At 37.1% G+C, this 18,571-nt stretch overlaps 1 long non-coding RNA gene and 1 pseudogene across 1 annotated transcript in view; one reads left to right on the top strand and one right to left on the bottom strand.

The window, feature by feature from the left end:
- LOC138402650 (uncharacterized) overlaps nucleotides 1-18,571 on the top strand; it is a 123,883-nt gene that overhangs the window by 24,920 nt on the left and 80,392 nt on the right. The gene's annotated exons all lie outside the window — the stretch shown is intronic.
- Nucleotides 1-18,571, bottom strand: part of LOC117984832 (muscle-specific protein 300 kDa-like) — a 162,859-nt pseudogene that overhangs the window by 104,966 nt on the left and 39,322 nt on the right.

Here is an 18,571-nt window from a genome sequence, read left to right as displayed (position 1 = left end):
AATTAATTAGGTATTTTGAAGAAATAAAGTGGGACAAAAATTAAAGTGGAGCAATATCTAGTACTTACACGTAGGTGTCGTATTCCTCTTGCATCAGAGCCACTTCTTCTTCAATGTCTTCTTTATCTTCGTCATCAGCAAGAGCACAGGATATTTCTCCCTGTTCTAGTGCTTTTTGTAGTTTTGCTTGCCCTTCTGGTAACTCACTTTCAAGCACTTTAAGCTGAGATATCTTACTGCTTAAAGATTCTTTATCGCCTGTTGCATCGGAACACTTTCCTAACTTTTCCTTAGCAGCTCTTATCCATTGGACAAAATCTGTACCAGCATCAATAAATACCTGATGCTGTTCTACAGTTTCCTTTTGCTTTTCATACAAATCTTTTGCTTGTTTTGACAAACTCTCGTATTTGCTTGTAATTTCTGATGCCGGAGCTTGTTGCATAAGTTCTGAAGCCTTAGAAGTTACAGACTGAATCATGGGCTCAAACGAAACGATATCTTGAACAATATTGTTTGTTTGACGAAGTGTAGCCTTTCTTTCACCAAGACTTAGACCTGTAGTAAGACCCGCAAGACGATCTTGGCCCTTCTTTGACTTGGCAACTTTGAGTTCACACACTTCTTGTAGTTTCGCTTCTCTATCGGAGATCCATTGTTGTAGCTGAGAGTAACTAGAACTATAATCTGCCCATTGCAATAAAGCAGTTTCCAGGTGTACTTTTGCTGTAGTCATCTTTTTAACTAACCGTTCCCATTCACTTTGCAGCTCTTTTAATTCTGTATTAATTCTATCTTTTCCGTCAGATCTGGTATTTCTTAAAACCTTTTCTCCGCTATTTACAGTTGCATGCACAAGGTTCTGACCTTCTTCGCGGCGTTTTAATAGGTCTTCAATTTGATCTAAACGTTTTTGTAACGCATCTTTACTGCTATTACTGCCTGTGTCACTTCCACTGCGAGTGATTTCCCACGCATCATTTATCCATTTCTTGGTTTTTTCATAGTTATCATCGTAGTTTTTATGCTGTTCATAGTTAGTTTCTACCTTTTTAAGGACATCATTTGCCATGTTCACTAAGACTTGATATCTAGAGTTTAAATGCCTTAATTGGTTGGTAACGTAAGTGTCCAAATGGGAAGCAAGAAGACCAGCCGCCGAGGCATTAAAATTATCTATATCAGCCTTCCCCTTGTGTAACTGATCAACTATTTCCTGTACTTCGTTAACTTGGCCTCCTTTTTCTTTAGCAGTACCGAGTAATGCAAGTTTATGATTCTTGATCAGAATTTCTTTTTGTTGTAACCAGTCTGATAATCTCTCGTATTCATCTTTATACTCTCGCCACTGACTGATGGTATCTTCTAATTGACTCTTTTGTTGTTTTATTTCATTAAACAGCTGATCAAAGCTTTCTTTAAGAGCTTTCATTTCATTTTTAATTATAACCTGGCCGTCTGGTGAAGTACTCGCTAGTACAACTTGTCCAGTATGTTGCAAATGCTCTAGTAACAATTCACCTTGTGCTTGTTTGTTGATTAGAGCTTCAAGCGGAGCCACTGAGTTCTCAATTGCTAATTTGTCACTTAATGGTTTCGATTTTAAAGATGGAACCTTTTCTCTTGCCCTACCTAACCACTGAATTAGTTCATCGTGAGCTTCTTTGTACAACCTATGGTCTTTATATTGTTCCTCACGATCTGCTAACAGCTTTTTGATTTTATCATATGAAGAATCGAATTTATTAAGAGTTTCTTGGGCTTGAGAAGCTGCTTGGTTTTGTTGTCCGCTGGCTAACATTTCCGCTGCCTTAGACTTTAATGTTTCAACTTCCAAACGATCACAACGTGCTTTTTCTTCTACTTCTTTTAGCTTTTCAAGCTGTGCACGCTTGTCTGACATTGAAGTTTCAAAAGGTGTCAACTCTGCTAACATACTCTCAAGCCATATGTTACTTTTTTGTATTAATTGTATTTGTTCTAAGAATCCAGCCCATTTCGTTACAGAATCATCTAATATATTTTTTGTTTCTATCATTCTTGATAACAAAGCTGACCACTGTTCTTGTAAAGCTACCAAAGAATTATTGATAGCTTCGTGACCAGCTAGAGCTGTATTTGCCATAACATTCTGAGCAAGTTCAACTAACGACTGTACTTTAGTAAATCCTTCGTCTTTGGTGAGTAGTAAATTTTGAATTAGCACTAACTTTGTTTCTAAGTCATCTTGAGAACAAGAGCTTAAGTCTGCACAAAAGTCCAGTTTATCTCTCAGCTCCTCTATCCATTGAGAACATTCTGCAACGTTACTAGAAAATTCTTGATGCGTCTTGACATATTGCTGCCATCTATTAGTCAAATCTTTAACTTTTTGTGACAAAGTTTGATATTTAACTGTTAAGTCAGAAATTTGAGAACCACGAGATCCTAGTACACCAGTATACAGCTGTTGTGCTTTTTCAGTGATGTTGTCGATTTCAAGTTCCTTCGCTCGAACTTCGCCCTGTAACTCTTGAAATTTGCTGTACTGTTCTTGCTTTTCAGGCAAAGTTGCTTTCAAATCTACTGCGTGTATTTGGTTATCTGTATTTCTAATCCAGGTCAAGCATTGATCTTTCATATTTTCATATTCATTCCATTGTTGAATTTTGTTTTCTAAAGATTCAATTGTTTTATTTATGAATGATACTAGTCCTTCCCATTCTTGATGAGAAGCATCAATTTGATTCCTTATATTAGTTTGGCCATGACTTACCGTTCCTGGCAAAACCTTTTCACCTAGTAATCTTATTTTGTCTATGCGATTCTTTTCTTCAGGTAAACTTATTTGCAACGATTTTATTTTTTCGCAATTACTGCTTAGTGCCACCCTCTCTAGGTTAACATCACCCCATAGTTGAGCTGTGTTATGAGTAGCTTCGACCCATTCCTGCAAGTCCATGACAGCTTTACTATACTGTTGATGGTTATTCACGATAGCTTCGTACTGTTCTACAAAGGATTTCGCTCGAGCGAGAATATTATCGTGTCTCTGTTTCAATTGGTTCAATTCTTTAGAAATATCTTTGTTAACATCAGGTAAGCTCTGTGCACGAATTTCTAAGTCAGAGATATCTTGTTGATGTGCAACAGCATCTTGGAGGTAGTTTCTGTATACGCTTAGCTGGTTCCGTTTTTCATCTAGCGTCGCTTTGAGTACAAGTTCTTTTGGAAGATTTTTCTCAGCTAAAGTCATCCATTCATTAACGGCTTTAAGATTTTCTTCAAATGAAGACCATTTGTTGAGCTCGGAATCTAAATCCCTTTCGGCTTTCGTTATATTGTCATATAGGTTTTCAACACCTTGTTGCATATCATGAAGTTGTTGCTCAATCATCTCTTTGCCCTCAGGCGAAGTGGATGGATATAGTTTCTCACCTAATTCAGAAGTGTTATTTACCAGAAGAGTGGCATTACGTCTTTGACTAAGTAAATCATTAAAGCCTTCACGTTTACTATTAATTCCTTCCGGAGTAATAGATGCATTCTTTTGGCACTCATCAAATTTGTGTTGAGCTGTTTTAATCCAATCCAAACTTTGATTATATTTCTCTTGGTAAGCATTGTGATCATTCACTGCTTGCTGACATTTTTTGACTAATTCTTTAGCTGTAGAATGTACGGATTGGAATCGCGATGTCAACTGTTGTAAGTTCATTGTAATTCTAGTATCATTACAGTTTTCAATCAGATCACTAAACTCATCTGTCAGTTTATCGACGTCATTTTCTGTTTTCTTTAAGTTAGCCAAAATAGCCTGCAAACAAATATTTTATTAAGATAGCTCAAAGTTTTCAAAGACACAGTTGTTATTTTGTGAGGTATATCTACAACATCTACCATTAGTACCATTAAATAAGTTGTATTATTCATTTGCCAAAATTATTTTATCATTACTCTATCTTCACAAACATTGCTTCTATTATTAAAAATTAGTAATACCTTAATAAATACACATAATAATAATACTGAGGAAGTTAAACCCTTTTGTTAAGATTTTTTATTGATTAACTTTTTTGGTGAGATTAGATCGTAATCTATAGAAAATTAGACTACACCCTACTGTGCTCGTAAGTTGAATTTTGATCTTTTTCAGTCTTACTTGATCCAAGGCTTCGCCCAAATTAATAACTGCACTCAGATCAGATTCGTGATTATCAATCGCTTTACTCAAATCCTGTTTAAAATATTTACATTATTTTTTACATTGATTTAGTTAAAAATACAATTGTTTTATTTGTAAACAAAATATTACATACCTGATATTTATTAAGTTGGTCAATCTTTTCTTCTAGAGTTGCTTTAGGAGTATAAGTCTTTAAACTCATTTCTGTGTCACTTAACCAATGTTGCAATCGATCATTTGCACTATCAAATTCAATCCATTGTTGTATTTTCTCCTCAATACCTCGTTTAACATCATGCACTGTTGCTGTGAATTTTTCTAAGTCAGCTTTCAGCAATCCTAGTTCTCGTGACATAGCTTCTTTCCCGCGCGGCGATAATTTTGTTGCATTATTTTGAATTAGATCTAACAATATTTTTAGCTTATTGTTGCCTGTAGGGACGGCATCCAAAAGCTCTTGTATTTTAACCAGCTTACTCTGCAAAGCCGCCTTATTTCCTGTAAAATCTGATAGTGAATGCAAACGATCCCATAAGTGCTTTTGATAATCTTGAAGAGACTTCTGTTGATCGTTGAATTGTTGGTATACTTCAAATGCTCCTTCATGTTTGTCAATGACTGCCGATAATCTGTTTGTAAGAGCATTGTATCTATCCCAAATAGATTGAATTAATGATGTCATTTCATCACTTCCTTCTTTACTAGAAGCAATACTAGCAGCAACGCTTTTAGCTTTTTCTGTGACTGTTTCGATCACTCTTTTATGAGAACAGATTTCTTGCAATAGTGTTTTATTTTTGAGTAACCTGGACTTGATATCTTGTGCTGAGTTTATAACAGCTTTATCCTCGCTTTCAATATTTTTTTCTTTCTCATCTAACCAAGACAACGTCTGTTGTAATACATCCTGATAATTAGACCACTGCAATGTCTGAGATTCAAATTCTTTTTGTTGTTGTAAAATACTGTCGTTAAGTTTATCCCATCGATCTCTAAGTTCTCTAATCTCAGACCTTATACTTTCCCTTCCATTTGCAGCAGTTTCGGGTAAAACTTTGTCACCAGCCGTACTTAATATGCCCACTTTATGTTCACCATTTTCTCGCTCTAATAAAAATACTTGCAACTTGTTACCTTTACTTTCAATGGTCATCTTATCTTCTTTTGTAATCATCTGTGATAATTGCTCTTCTAGAGGTTTGAGCCATGTATCAAATTCAATTCTAAGCTGAACATATTTTTTGTGGTCAGCAACTAATTCAGACCAATGGTTCACTATATCTTTAGATATTAAGTGAAGCTGTTGGTATCGACTGCTAACTTGAGTCACAAGCGGTTTTAGTCTTTCTACGCCACTTAATAAAATAAGACTATGAGATTCATCAACAAATGCGTCTATTTCCTTCTCCTTAGCATGAATTTCATTACGAAGGTTTACAAACCTCTGTAACTGTGCCTCTTTTTCTGCTAATGTAGAGCAAAGTGTTTGGTCACGACATTTGTTTTCCATATCTTTAAGCCATTCAGATATTGATTCCATAGAAGAGTCAAATTTATTCCAAATATCAAGTGTATGTTTCAATTTTTGCTCTGATGATCCAATACTATCAACTGCTTTTCGTAACTGTTGATGTAAATTATCAATTTCTGTTTTTATAGCCGCATTTCCAGTTTCTGACGTGCTTTTGCTAACAGCGGAAAATATTTCGCGTATTTCATCCAATTTACTGGAACCTGTCTTTTCGATATCTTTCAAGGTTAGAGCAGATTGAAGTTTTCTTGTAATTTCAGGCTTCTCACCTACTGCATTTTCAATATCTAGCAACTTTTCTGATTGAGACCCAAGCCACTCTTTGAACTGCTGAATAAGGCGTACAAGGTCTTCGTGCCTTTTTACGCAGTCTTCCAAATTGTCTTGCAAAGTTTGGGATTTGGTGACAATATTTTGGAATAGCTGTTTAATGGATTGCAAATAGACATTTAATGAAGCGTCGTGAGTTTGATCTACAAGCTGTTGCGCTTTGTCACAAACAGATTCCACCAATTGCTGGTGTGTCATAATTTCTTGATGCATAATTTTATGATTTTGTAATTGCGCTTTCTTTTCCTCCAGAGAAGCTTTTAATTCAGTATGCCGCTGCATTGCCCTTTCAACGTCTTTTAACCATTTTGTTAATTGCTCTTGAGCCAAAGAAAAATCAGAGAATTGGAGAAGACATTGGTCTAACTTATTAACTGTTTCTTGGAAACTGTCGCCGAAGCTATCCCATAAAGTTCTTATTTTTCTTATTTTCTGACGTATTATTTCTCTACCATCAGGACTAGTATGAGCGTAAAGTTTCTCACCTAAACTAAGGAACTCCTCGAACGTAGGCGTTTTCTTATTTCTGTTTTCATAAAGCTCTTTTGCTTTATTTTGTTTTTCTTGCAAAACAGCATAATCACCTACGATTTCATTCAAATCTTGCAGGTCACCCAGCATTCCCATAAGCCATTTTTCCATAGAATCATATTCATTTTCAAATTCTTGGTGTTCTGATACGAACACTTCGTATTTAGATATAATTTCATTTACAAGATTATTCAAAGTGTGATATCTTGTTGCTAATTTAGAAGTTTTGGAAATGAGTTCCGTATCACCACTCACATTTTGTTTATCAGTTAGTGCAACAAAGTCAGCTGATTTTGAAGCTAGCTCACTTTGTATTTCTTTTACTTTTTGAAGATGGGCAACTTTAGCTTCTAGATTGCTTTTTAGACTTTGATCTCTAAGTTGATTTTCTTTCACTTTTAACCATTCTTCAAGTTCCTCTAAAGTTTTTTGACTTTCATTCCATTGTTTTAATGTGTCTTTAAGTTTTTTATCGTGTTCTTTGCATTGTTTCGTAAACTGATCCCAAGTAGTTTTTAATTGTTCAAACTCACTTATAAGAAGCGGGTGACCATTTGGACTAGTGGTTTCTAAAACAGTGTGAAGTTTTGTTTTCAATCCTTCCAATGCATTATCAATTTCTTGGGATTTTGATATAACTTTTTCAATCGCAAAAATTTTAGAATCAACGTCTTCTTTTTGAGAAATAACTGCATAACTAACTAAACTGTTGTCAGCAAGAACATGGTTCAGGCGATCTCGGATATCTTCAAACGCTTGAACGTATTTTTCATGGTCCACAACGTGAGATTCATACGCCGAGATCCTGTTGCTAAGTTCTGTTGAGATGTTTCTATATCTGTCAATAATCTTTGTGAGGTTCTTTTCAGCTTCTTCGTCTGGAATCAGTTTTAACTTATCAGACAACTGGGATAGCATTGATTGATGCAATTCAATTTCTTGATGTAAGATTTTACTGGCGTGAAGTTGAGCTTTCTTTTCTGGGAGAGTTGGTGACAGTTTAAATTCTCCTAAGTCTGCTTCTTTTTCGCTTATCCATTTTTGTACTTGATTGAACGTATCGTCAAAAGAGGACCGCTTATTAATTGTTGTTTCAATATCTTTAATAACGTTATTCAAAGAGTCCACTGAATTCTCAAAGGAATCTCTTAGTGATCTTAATTCATTCCTGATTTGCTCACGACCATCTGGATTGACACCACTAAAAAGAGCTTCACCAGATTCAATGGCACTATTGAGTAATTTCTGACCTAATTCTTTGTTTTCATTTAATTTTTTTAGTTGTTCCAAATCAGCAGCCGAGGGTTTTGCATGTTTACTCATTGCTGCTATCTCTGCAATCTTAGAATTAGTATTTTTAAGCCAGTCTTTAAAGTCTGCAATCGATTTGTCATACTTGACTTTATTGTTCTTCAAATCTTTCAGCCTATTTAGTTGGTGATCTACAAATCTTGTGACAGTTTGATACCTCCCCTCTAAATGATTAATGAATTGAGATATACGTGAATCTGGATTACGAGATAAGACCTTTTCACCAATATCGGCAAGTTTATTTATTTCACTGTTGTAGTTTTTGACTTCATCATTAAGTTTTTCAAATTCAATAATTTTGCCATCAATTTCATTGACATCGAGCAGACTAGCGGCTTCTTCTCGGACTCGGTTTTCTTTTTCCTTAAGCCAAAGTGAAACATTTTCTAAGAGTGTTTCATATTCTTGCCAAGCTTCAATATTTTCTTGCAGCCGATTTTTGATCTCATCATAGTTAGAAGTAAGCACGTCCAAATTTTTTTCAGCTTTTTCTGTTTGAGCAGAAGCTTCTTGAGCAGACGCCGGCTCAGCTACTGCTCGTAATATTGTACAAGCTTCTTTGAGTTCAACAATTTTTTTCTTACAGTCATCAATTCCATTTTCAACATCAGCAAGGGAAGCACTCTTAACCTCTAAGTTATATTTGTCACTATTGACATCAGGCATACACCATCTGGTTTTATCATCTAATATTTTTAAATTTCTGTTAAACATGCTTAATTTATCAGTAAATAATTTTTGTAGGAATGTAAGCAAAGTCGTTTCAGTTTTATTTGCATGAAGTAAAACGCTCTCAAAACGTTTTTGTAACGTACTCAGTTCTTTCGGAACTAGAGATTCATAAAATCCTGGATAGTTTGCGTTCATTTCTGATACGTCTTGAGTGAGATTATCGATCTCATCGCTAAGACTTTGGAGTTCAAGTTTACAGGATTGACATTTTTTTAGGCGATCGAGTATCTTAGCATTATCACCAGACATATCGTCACATTTAATAATGTCATCCCGAATCTTGCTTATGTTATCAGAAAGACGTTTAATATTTTCCTTTAACTTATTTTCTTTTGATTCTATAGACGATACAGCACTTTCTAAATTGTCTGCTAATGTTTGTAATGCATCAAACTCATTGTCTAAGTAATCAATTATTGAGGAAACTTGACCTAATGGAATATTTTTATTTATGTTTGTAATTTGTTCACACTTAGCTTTAATACTGTTTTTCAGACCCAGATACAGCGGCAGTTCTTCCTTGTATTTCATGAGGTGATTTTGACCAAATCTAATTTCTAAATTGTCACAAGCGTTTGCTAGATTTTGTCCCGTTTCACTTAACCAACTAACTACTTGATTCTTTGTGTCATCGATTTGCCGCCACACTATCAGTTGAGATTCCAAATCTTGTATCCGCTTTATTATGGCATCATTCACTTTTTCCCATTGTGTTTGGGAATTCAAGAATGCATCCTCTAGGGGGCTTGTATCAAATCCACCTAAAGTAGATGCTTGTTTTAAAATAGATTGTTTAATAACATCCATTTGGTCTAACAAACTTTTTGATCGCTTTAAGATTTCATACGATTTCTTCGCTTTATCTAAAAATTGAGCAGTTTGCATATAATCGTTAGGTGCATCTTTACATTCACTGTACAATTGCTCAGCTCTACTCATTTCTCTGTCGAAAGCAATTGTAAAGTTTTTAAGTTCTTGCAAAGTCGATGAAAGAAGTATATATTTATTTTTTGTATCACGAACAGAGTTAACAATTTGGTCCCAATTATTGTCAGCCGCAGATAGAGCATTTTGAATAGTGCCCATGTTGGGCTGATCTTCTCTCATTAAATGTAAGCCTTCCTCTCTTAAATCTTTTCGCACAGATTGTTTTTCTTTTAATTCTGCGTCAATATTGTCTAATTTTTCTTGCATTTCTTGAATAGTAGCTTCTGTCAATGGAACAGGTTTTTGAGCCATTTCGTTCAAAACTGTTTGGACATTCTGTAAGACTTGAACTAATACAAAGTTTTGCTGATTAAATTTATCCCACCTAGCTCCAACTTTTTGTACCAAGTCCCTTTTAGAAGTTACAAGATTCAGCAAAGTATCAGCTTTAACTTCAATTTCTTTGACTAAAGTACTAGGGGATATAATTCTTCCAGTATTTTGGTCGGTCACTTTTACTCGGGAAGGACCATCTAACAAAGCAGTATTGCTTTTCCATTCTGGTATTTTTGTTATAATGTTTACTAATTCTTGTCGAAGAATCTCATAGCTTTCAGGAGTCAATTTTGGACCTTCTATTTGGTATTGAATGTGATTGAGTTGTTGTTTGTTATCTTCATACCAATTTAAAAGATCTGACCACTTTTGTAATATACCTTTATTTTGCTGAATATTTGATTCAATGATCTGATAATGTTGAGCAATATTAGAATAAGTGTCACTAAGTGATCTTGACTCTTCGGGATGCGATGCTAAAGTCATGTTCTTAACCTCATTGTATATATCAGTGAATTCTGGAGTCTTTCCTGCATGTTCTTGAAGGAGTACGTGCATGGACTGCAAAGTGGGTTCCACTTTGTCACTGCTAATTTGGTCAAAACTTTCAGTCTTTCTTCTGAAATCAGTTATCCAGTTGTCGAAATTGTGTAATTTAGTAAGGAACTCCTGTTTAACAATAATTTTATCGGAAAGTTCATTAACCTTTGTCCTTACAGTTTCAGCTAATGTGTTTGTGCGGTCCTTGATATCTGCTACTTTACTTTTAAGTAAATGTGATCCTTCTGGTTGAATACTATGGCATATGTTATCACAAATTTGTGAGAGACTAATAATTTTAGCTTGTTGCTGTGAAATCTCGTTGCCAAATGATTTAAGTTTATTAAGTTCTCGATCAAGTTTTTCAACTTGAGGTGTTTCTACGTTGATGCTACGAGAACTGAGAAGTTTTTCGCCACTTTCAACCCATGTTTCCAGTTTCTGAGCTTCTTTTTCGAAATTTTCCCAATTGTTGACTAGTTTATCTAGCTTATTATTCCATTGATCAGCCAAATCGTGAACTACGGCCCATCTGGAATGAATAGCATCTACCTCATCTGGGGCACTAGTTTTTCCAGATAACTGATGGCTGACACTGGACAGAATCTGTAAATTCATGAGTTGTTTATCACAGTCAGTAATTAAAGCTTTGGATTGCTGTTGCAACTGCTGCGCTTCGGGAAGAGTCGTTGGTTTGGGAACGCTGCCGAGTTTTAACTCTATTTCTTCTATCCATGGTTTTATTTCCGCAACGCCTTTTTGGTACTTTTGCCAGCTAGCTAAATCATGTTCCACAACTTTTGTTTGATGTTCCATTGAGCGCTGTAAATCTGCCATCATTTTTTCTAATAAAGTTACTTCGCCTTTCAGTCTATTTGCATCTTGGACACGATGTTCAATTGCTAATTTAGTTCCTTGATCGGCAACATTTCTTACTATTTCCAACTTTTCAGAAATGACTTTTTGTAACGCTTGAGATTTTTCAACGCGTTCTTCTGGTGTAATGTTTTCTGACCTAATGTGAGAAATTAATACAGGACTTTCTTTCTTTATCCAATCTCGAACATGCTCTAATTTACGCTCGATTTTAACCCATTCTTCGTTGAATTTTTCTAAATGCTCCACCTTAGTTTGAACATCATCTTGTACTCTTACTAATTTACGCTCTATAGTTTCTATATCTTTTTCTATGACTGGTTTTGGTTTACTTGAAGTTAACGCCTGTAATTCTGCGTATGTTTTCTGCAACTGAGGTAGTTTTTCAGCCTTTGCACGTTCCAAATCCGTGCTAACAGCTTTCGTTTCTTGTAGTTCTCTTGTTATATTAGTAACTCCAAGCTCTAATCCCGGATGTGCAACATAGCTTTCTATACTATTGATATCAGAAAGCAAATCTTCTTTTTGATATTCATAGTTCGACCATACTTTTTGGGTATCAACAAGTTTATCGAGTCGTTCTGTATTGGTTTCATATGCAGTGTTCCAACCAGTTTCAAGGTTTCTGACGTCTTCTCTTACAAATGCGGGAGCATTAGCGTCTTTTATAAGTTCTTTACCTCTGTGTAACATTGACATGACCGATGGTCTCTGTCTGTCTAATTTTTGTACAGCAGCTTGCTGTTCTAGCACAAGTTGTTCGACGTGTTGTAGTGACTGTAGATCTGGTTCCACCTTCGCCTGTTCCTTGGCACTTTCAAGTATACAAATTACTTCGTGTACTTCTCGGCGATACGTGTAACATCTCGTGTAGGTTTCTGTCTTGATCATAGTAATTTCAATAGTTGGAATAAGATTTTTGTATCTAGCAATTAGGTTTTCTAATCTAAGTTGTTCTTCTTGTGCTTCTGTATCGGAACAATGATTAGAAAGCATGTCTAATGTCTGAACTAGCCATTTCATGTCTTCTCGTTTCCGGTCAGCCTCGCGGCAAATATTCTATAACATAATTGAAATCATTATAAATGCATACCTATACGTTGTAATTTTAATATAAATGAAAAGCATGAAAGTTTAAATTACATACGAATACTGGTCTAAACAGGAAAAAAAAAATTAAAAGAAAAAAAAATCTCATATAGTTACCATTAATTCTTTTAACTATTTGTCCAATGTTAGCACGAAAAAAAAATTATATTTATTATCAATTTATCTTAATTTTAAAAGGCCAAGTTAAATATGGAGAGCATTATAAATGTGCTTACCTGGAAGATAGTCTTTTCTTTCTCAAAAGCTTCCGCCGAATCGACTTCTCTCACTATACTATCCATTGTCTTGTCCACATGGTCCATCCACTTCTCCATCTCTCTGAATTTTTGTCTATACGAATCCCATTTAGCTGGTATCCTTTGCAATTGCTGTCTAAAATGTTCTACTCTATGTACAGTCGATTCCCATTCTTGTTCGCATCTTCTCAAAGCATCTTCAAGGGCCCTGTCTCCAGTTTGGTGTGTGTAGCTTTCCGATATTTTCTTCAGATTTTGGAGGCATTGTTCCACATGCATGACCTTTCCTTGATTACGGAAGTACTCTTCGTTTCGTATTAATATGCCGTCAGCGTCGTCGCTTTGGTTGTAGGCCTAGAGAAAAATATTAAACATTACAACTAAATTAATAACTGATGTAATATTATCAACCAAGCCGCGTTGTTTCAGCTTTCAGAAATACCCGTATTAAATTTTTGGATATGAGAGAAACATATTATATAGACATATAGGTACACATAAAGACACCTCTATCTTTTTGGAGTTATGCTTTAACGGTGAAGGACAACATCATGACGAAACCTGCATGCTTGAGAGATCTCCAAATGTTCTCAAAGGTGTGTGAAGTCTATGGTAGAAGCCAGCGTGGTAGACTATAGTCAAACCTTTTCTAATTCCGACAGGAGACCCGTGCTCAGCCGAGCACGTAAGCAGCGGATAGGTTGATAATGATGATGACGACATACTTACTTGGTGTTGAATAAAAGATGGTGGTTTCAAAACACCTGCTCAGCCCCCCAATTGTGTAAGAATAACCATTTCATCGTTATCGTAATCGTCAAGAAATTCTGCCCTTTGATTGGCTGTCAAAAAACAGCGAATCAACCAATCAAAGGGCAGAATTTCTTAACGATGGCCATAGCGATGAAATGGTTATTCTTACACAATCGGGGGGCTGTTTGGCGGCCAGATAAAAATATATCTGTGGTACTCTCAAGTTGCGCCTTAAGGAGTTTTACTTCAAAAACTGAGATTATTCACCTGTTCTTCATAGACGATCTCCTTCTCAATGTCCTTGATGCAGTGGTGGAAGACCGCCTCATCCAGTCTGAACTCCAACCGCATGAGGTGCGGCGGTGCGCGGTCGAGCAGTTCCTTCCACCTTCGCTGCAACTCCTCAACTGTCTGCACCACTCGAGGTCGGTTCTCTTCGTTAACCAGCTAGATAAAACAGAGATTTAAAAATTAAAATTTTCTATTAAACTAGCTTATGCTCGCGACTTTGTCCGCGTGAACTACACAAATTTCAAACTCCTATTTTACCCCCTTAGGGGAGGAATTTTCAAAAATCCTTTCTTAGTGGATGCCTAAGTCGTAATAGCTATCTGCATGCCAAATTTCAGCCCGATCTGTCCAGTAGTTTGAGCTGTGCGTTGATAGATCAGTCAGTCACCTTTTCCTTTTATATATTTAGACTAACCTCAATAAGTTCTCTTCCAGACCGAACGAGTTCCGACACAGCTCTCTCATCGGCGCCTTGGAAGAACCTTTTGTGGAAGTCCACAGCTTGCTTGGAGTCCACCCGGTTGTCAGCCAGCAAGGCCTCAGCTCTCGACGCCCACTCCTCCACCGCTCGCTTCTTGGTCTCGAACTCGTCCCAGGCTCGGACGAGACGCTGAAGTTCAGCTTCTTTGCGGGTCGCCTCTGATGATACGTGGGCGAACCTGGTAAAATTGGGTGTAATTAAAATGTGGAACAACTTTTTAATATGACCATTTCCTTGATGGTAGCGAACAAAAAAAAAAATATTCGTCAAATATACTTCGTCGGCGTGGACTATACAAATTTCTAAACCCTATTTCATCCCCTTAGGGGTTAAATTTTCAAAAATCCTTTCTTCGCGGATGCCTATGTCATAATAGCTATCTGCATGCCAAATTTCAGCCCAATCCGTCCAGTAGTTTGAGCTGTGTGTTGATAGATTAGTCAGTCAGTCAGTCACCTTTTCATTTTATATATTTAGATTTTTCGATTAGTAAACTTCAAAGATATGGGGGGGGAGGATGTCCCCGATTTGCTCCTCTTTTTTAATAAAACTAAAAATAATTTACGCCTAACGAAGTTAACTCCAAACATCTTACCGTTCATTGAGATCCCTCATGAGACGCACTTGCTCGGTGACGTCAGCGCTCTTGTCCGTGTCGGCGGAGTTGACGATGTTCTGGAACACCTTGTTCTTGCTCTCCAGCATCGAGCGGTAGTACGTGGTTCTGGAGAAGAAGCTGCGGTGGATCTCGTAGCGTTCCTCTATTATCTCGCTGGAAAAGAGAAACTAAAGTAGGGCCATGTTGCTTTGCTGTTAGTGTGTGTTTCGGAGGTATGAAAAAAATATTGATTTTAAAGTTACGAGCCACGAGATATTCCTATTTTAACACTAAATTTAAGTCAAATTTGGACGTAAATAAATAAAATTAGGAGTTTTAAAATTCTAAAACAATTTAACTTTAGACATTATTTATTTATTTCAACTAAATAAATAAATAAACTAGTCTTGATTTCGGTTGAAATCATCGTACCTCTCACCTTTCTTATACAATGTTAAGTGAAAAGAAAGAAAAGACGTTATTTACACAACTGTACCACACATCACATCTTAAAACTAAGAGCTAGTTCCGGCGCTTCTTCCACCTGAGAACAAGCAAAAGAAGCGCGGGAACAAACTGTCATGTGTGGCACAACCCGAAAAAGGGTCCCAGCTCAGCATTATGCTGTATGCTTTGTTGCACAAGAACATACAGCGCTGATTTTCAGCTGGTACCCTAAACCGGGTGACGCCACGGAATTATAAACTCACAATAACTAATAACAATAATTCTACAATACTTATTATAAACTATCAAAAACAACTTACAATACAAAATACAAAAGCAAACAGGTTACCCACGTGCGCCCACAATTTCGGTCAAGAGTACTGCGTCACCTTAACGTCACTAGCCTATGACGGTATGCAATTCTTGTACGGGCACACATACACAATTCTTGTACGGGCACACATACACAATTCTTGTACGGGCACACATGCACAATTCTTGTACGGGCACACATACACAATTCTTGTACGGGCACACATGCACAATTCTTGTACGGGCACACATACACAATTCTTGTACGGGCACACATACACAATTCTTCTCTTATATTTATTTAAGGGACAAACTCTTTGAAAATTCTAAGCCTCTAATGAAACTTACCGTCTAGTTTCAGTGGTGGTCCTCAAAGATTCCTCAGCCTTATCCAACCACTGGCCGATCTCCCTCTGACCACTCTCTAGTGACTCATGCTGCACCAGCAACTGCCTGTACTGATGCAGTTTGACCGGCACCGTTGCCCTCACCCTTACGAGGGCTTCCTTCTGCTCTTTCAGTTTCTTCATGTTATTTTCAACGTCATCGCGTGGTAGCTCTGCGATCGCGTTTTGGAAAGTCCTGGAAAATAAAAGTTAACACTTTTAATAATTTATTATTTTTAACAGGATGTGTGGCCTAGTAACAGCGCATATCAGTCGATAGCAATTGTTAAGCTACGTTGACTCAAGTCGGTAACTGGATGGGTGACCTAATTTGGAGGTCTGAATTTGGCTTTTCGTTTCCTCCGTGCCACGTTAAAAACTGTCGGTCTCGATTATTATCGAGTTTAATTTCAAGAGTTAGCTGTTATATCGGGCTTAAACACTTTTAACAATGATTTTATAAGTACTTGAATGCACCCTTTGTGACGACGACAAGACAACAGCTTATAGTGTTTTTCACATCTATGACCATTCAGATTTCAGTCCGGCACTATACCAATTAATTATTTATCTAAACTAACGTGACTAACTGACTGACTGATCTATCACCGCACAGCTCAAACTACTAGACGGAACGGCTGAAATTTGGCATGCAGATAGTATTATAACGTAGACATCCCCTAAGAAAGGATTTTTGAAAAAACAACCCCTAAATAAAATAGGGGTTTGAAATTTGTGTAGTCCACTCGGACGAAGTCGCGGGCATAAGCTAGTTTGATACATAAAGGATGTTACTCTTTTTGATTAAAAAAAAAAAATTAATAATAATAAATACCTGCTAATAGATTTGAATATCTCTTCATGCTGTTCAATCTGAGAGTTAAGCTGCAGTAACTGGTCGATATATGTCTGTATATCCGTTGTGTTAGCCCTCGGTTGCCTGGACAGCAAGTTTTCGGCGCTGATCAACCAGGAGTCAAGGTTCTGGATGCCTTGGGCCAACTCCCTGCGGTGACGTAATGCGTCACCTCCACGTACGTAACTGAAATTTAAGAGAAAGTTTGGTTTATCGAGCATGAAAGAATGAGACAAAAAGTAATGTTTTCAAATATTCTAGAAATTACTCTTTATGTTATTCATTATTACGCAAAAATAATAATGTAGGTATTATAATTATTATAATAACCAGTAGTAGTTAGTATAATTTCTGGAAAATGGTAAACAACTATTACCTACTTAATTTTAATTTTTGCGAACTTATATTTAATTCTGTTTTGAAATGCAGCCAGTATTCTTGGCACCATTTCACGCGGGCATGATTTGTATAGTAATTAGGTAAGGCTAGCTTTAAGTTTTATTGTAATTATTTTCATTAAAACAACAATAATAAAATTGAGTAAGTTATAATATTTCATATCTGTCACATTTCAAAACTTACCATTCCGCTTCTTCCCAAACACGTTCCCAGCGTTCGGTGATCTCTACATATTTTCTCTTTATTTCAGAAGTGATTTCTTCTGAACACGTAGCTGCCAAGAATCCAGCAGCGTCACCCAGCAACTGGTGCTTCTCTTTCCAAACAGTCAGATCCTGGAAAAACTCCAACCTCTCCTCTTCCGAAACCCTTAACATATGCTGGGCTTTGTCCAACCAACTAGTGAATTGGTCTACCAGTGTCGTCCACCTTTCCCAATGAGCAATAACTTCCTCCAAAACACTCCGAGCACATCTGACATCGGAGGCGACTCTCCTCCAATTCTCCCCAACGTCCCTTAAGAAGGCATCAATCTCTCTCGCTTCAGTCCTATCTACTTCACACACTCTCTTGTATTCCTCTGCTACTTGTTTAATATCAATATACGCTTTATCGAATTCCTGGAAAATCTTATTCTTCGTAACAAAATTATCATAATCATCTAATAAGGCACGAGCGTGGTCGACGCGGCCGTACTTTCCCGTCCACACGGTGAGCTTGGCCTTCGTCAACTCAGTGAAAGCCACGATACAGCACTTGTGTTCGAGGTACTTTAATCTGGCTTTTCTCTGTGGGGCTCTGCGTTTGACTGTCTGTAAACGATCTTTCATATCTTGTAGTCTCTCTGGGGGTATCCTAGAAGCGTCGGGAGATCTCAAGGCCGATTCGAATCTCTCGATCACTTCTGGTAAATCGGCGAAAAATTGGGTGTGCTCTTCCAATTTCTCGCTGATGATAGCCGCGGTTCTGTCGTCCAGTTCTGTGGGTATTTCGTCGAAGTACAATAAATATTCGGCCCGCGCCAGCCACTCACCTACATTACAGAAATCTCCAGGAAGATCGGAATCGAGGAGCCAAAGCCATCGCCTGTGCAGTCTCTCTAGGTCGATCCATAGGGCGACGAGTTCTCGCCAGGATTTGGGGGCGATGGCGACTAGGCTTTGTGTGTACATGAGTTTTTCAAGTTTCTGGTAGATGGGTTCTCTGGCGAGGCGATCGTTTTCGGCGCGCACATAATCGTCGTAGTTTCTCGAGAGAGTCCTTGTGTCGTACTGCCGCTGGATGATAGTGACACGCTCCGTCAACCACATGCGAAGTGATTCGTATTCCTCTTGCACCGCTGCGACGGCATCTGGTCCTGTTGTCTGCGTAGTAAAGAGGTAGATAAGTTTGAGATACGATATTTTAACTCTATTATACACAA

Source organism: Maniola hyperantus, chromosome 8, assembly GCF_902806685.2.
Source record: "Maniola hyperantus chromosome 8, iAphHyp1.2, whole genome shotgun sequence".
NCBI lineage: Eukaryota > Metazoa > Arthropoda > Insecta > Lepidoptera > Nymphalidae > Maniola > Maniola hyperantus.
This window is presented reverse-complemented; position numbering and strand designations above follow the sequence as displayed.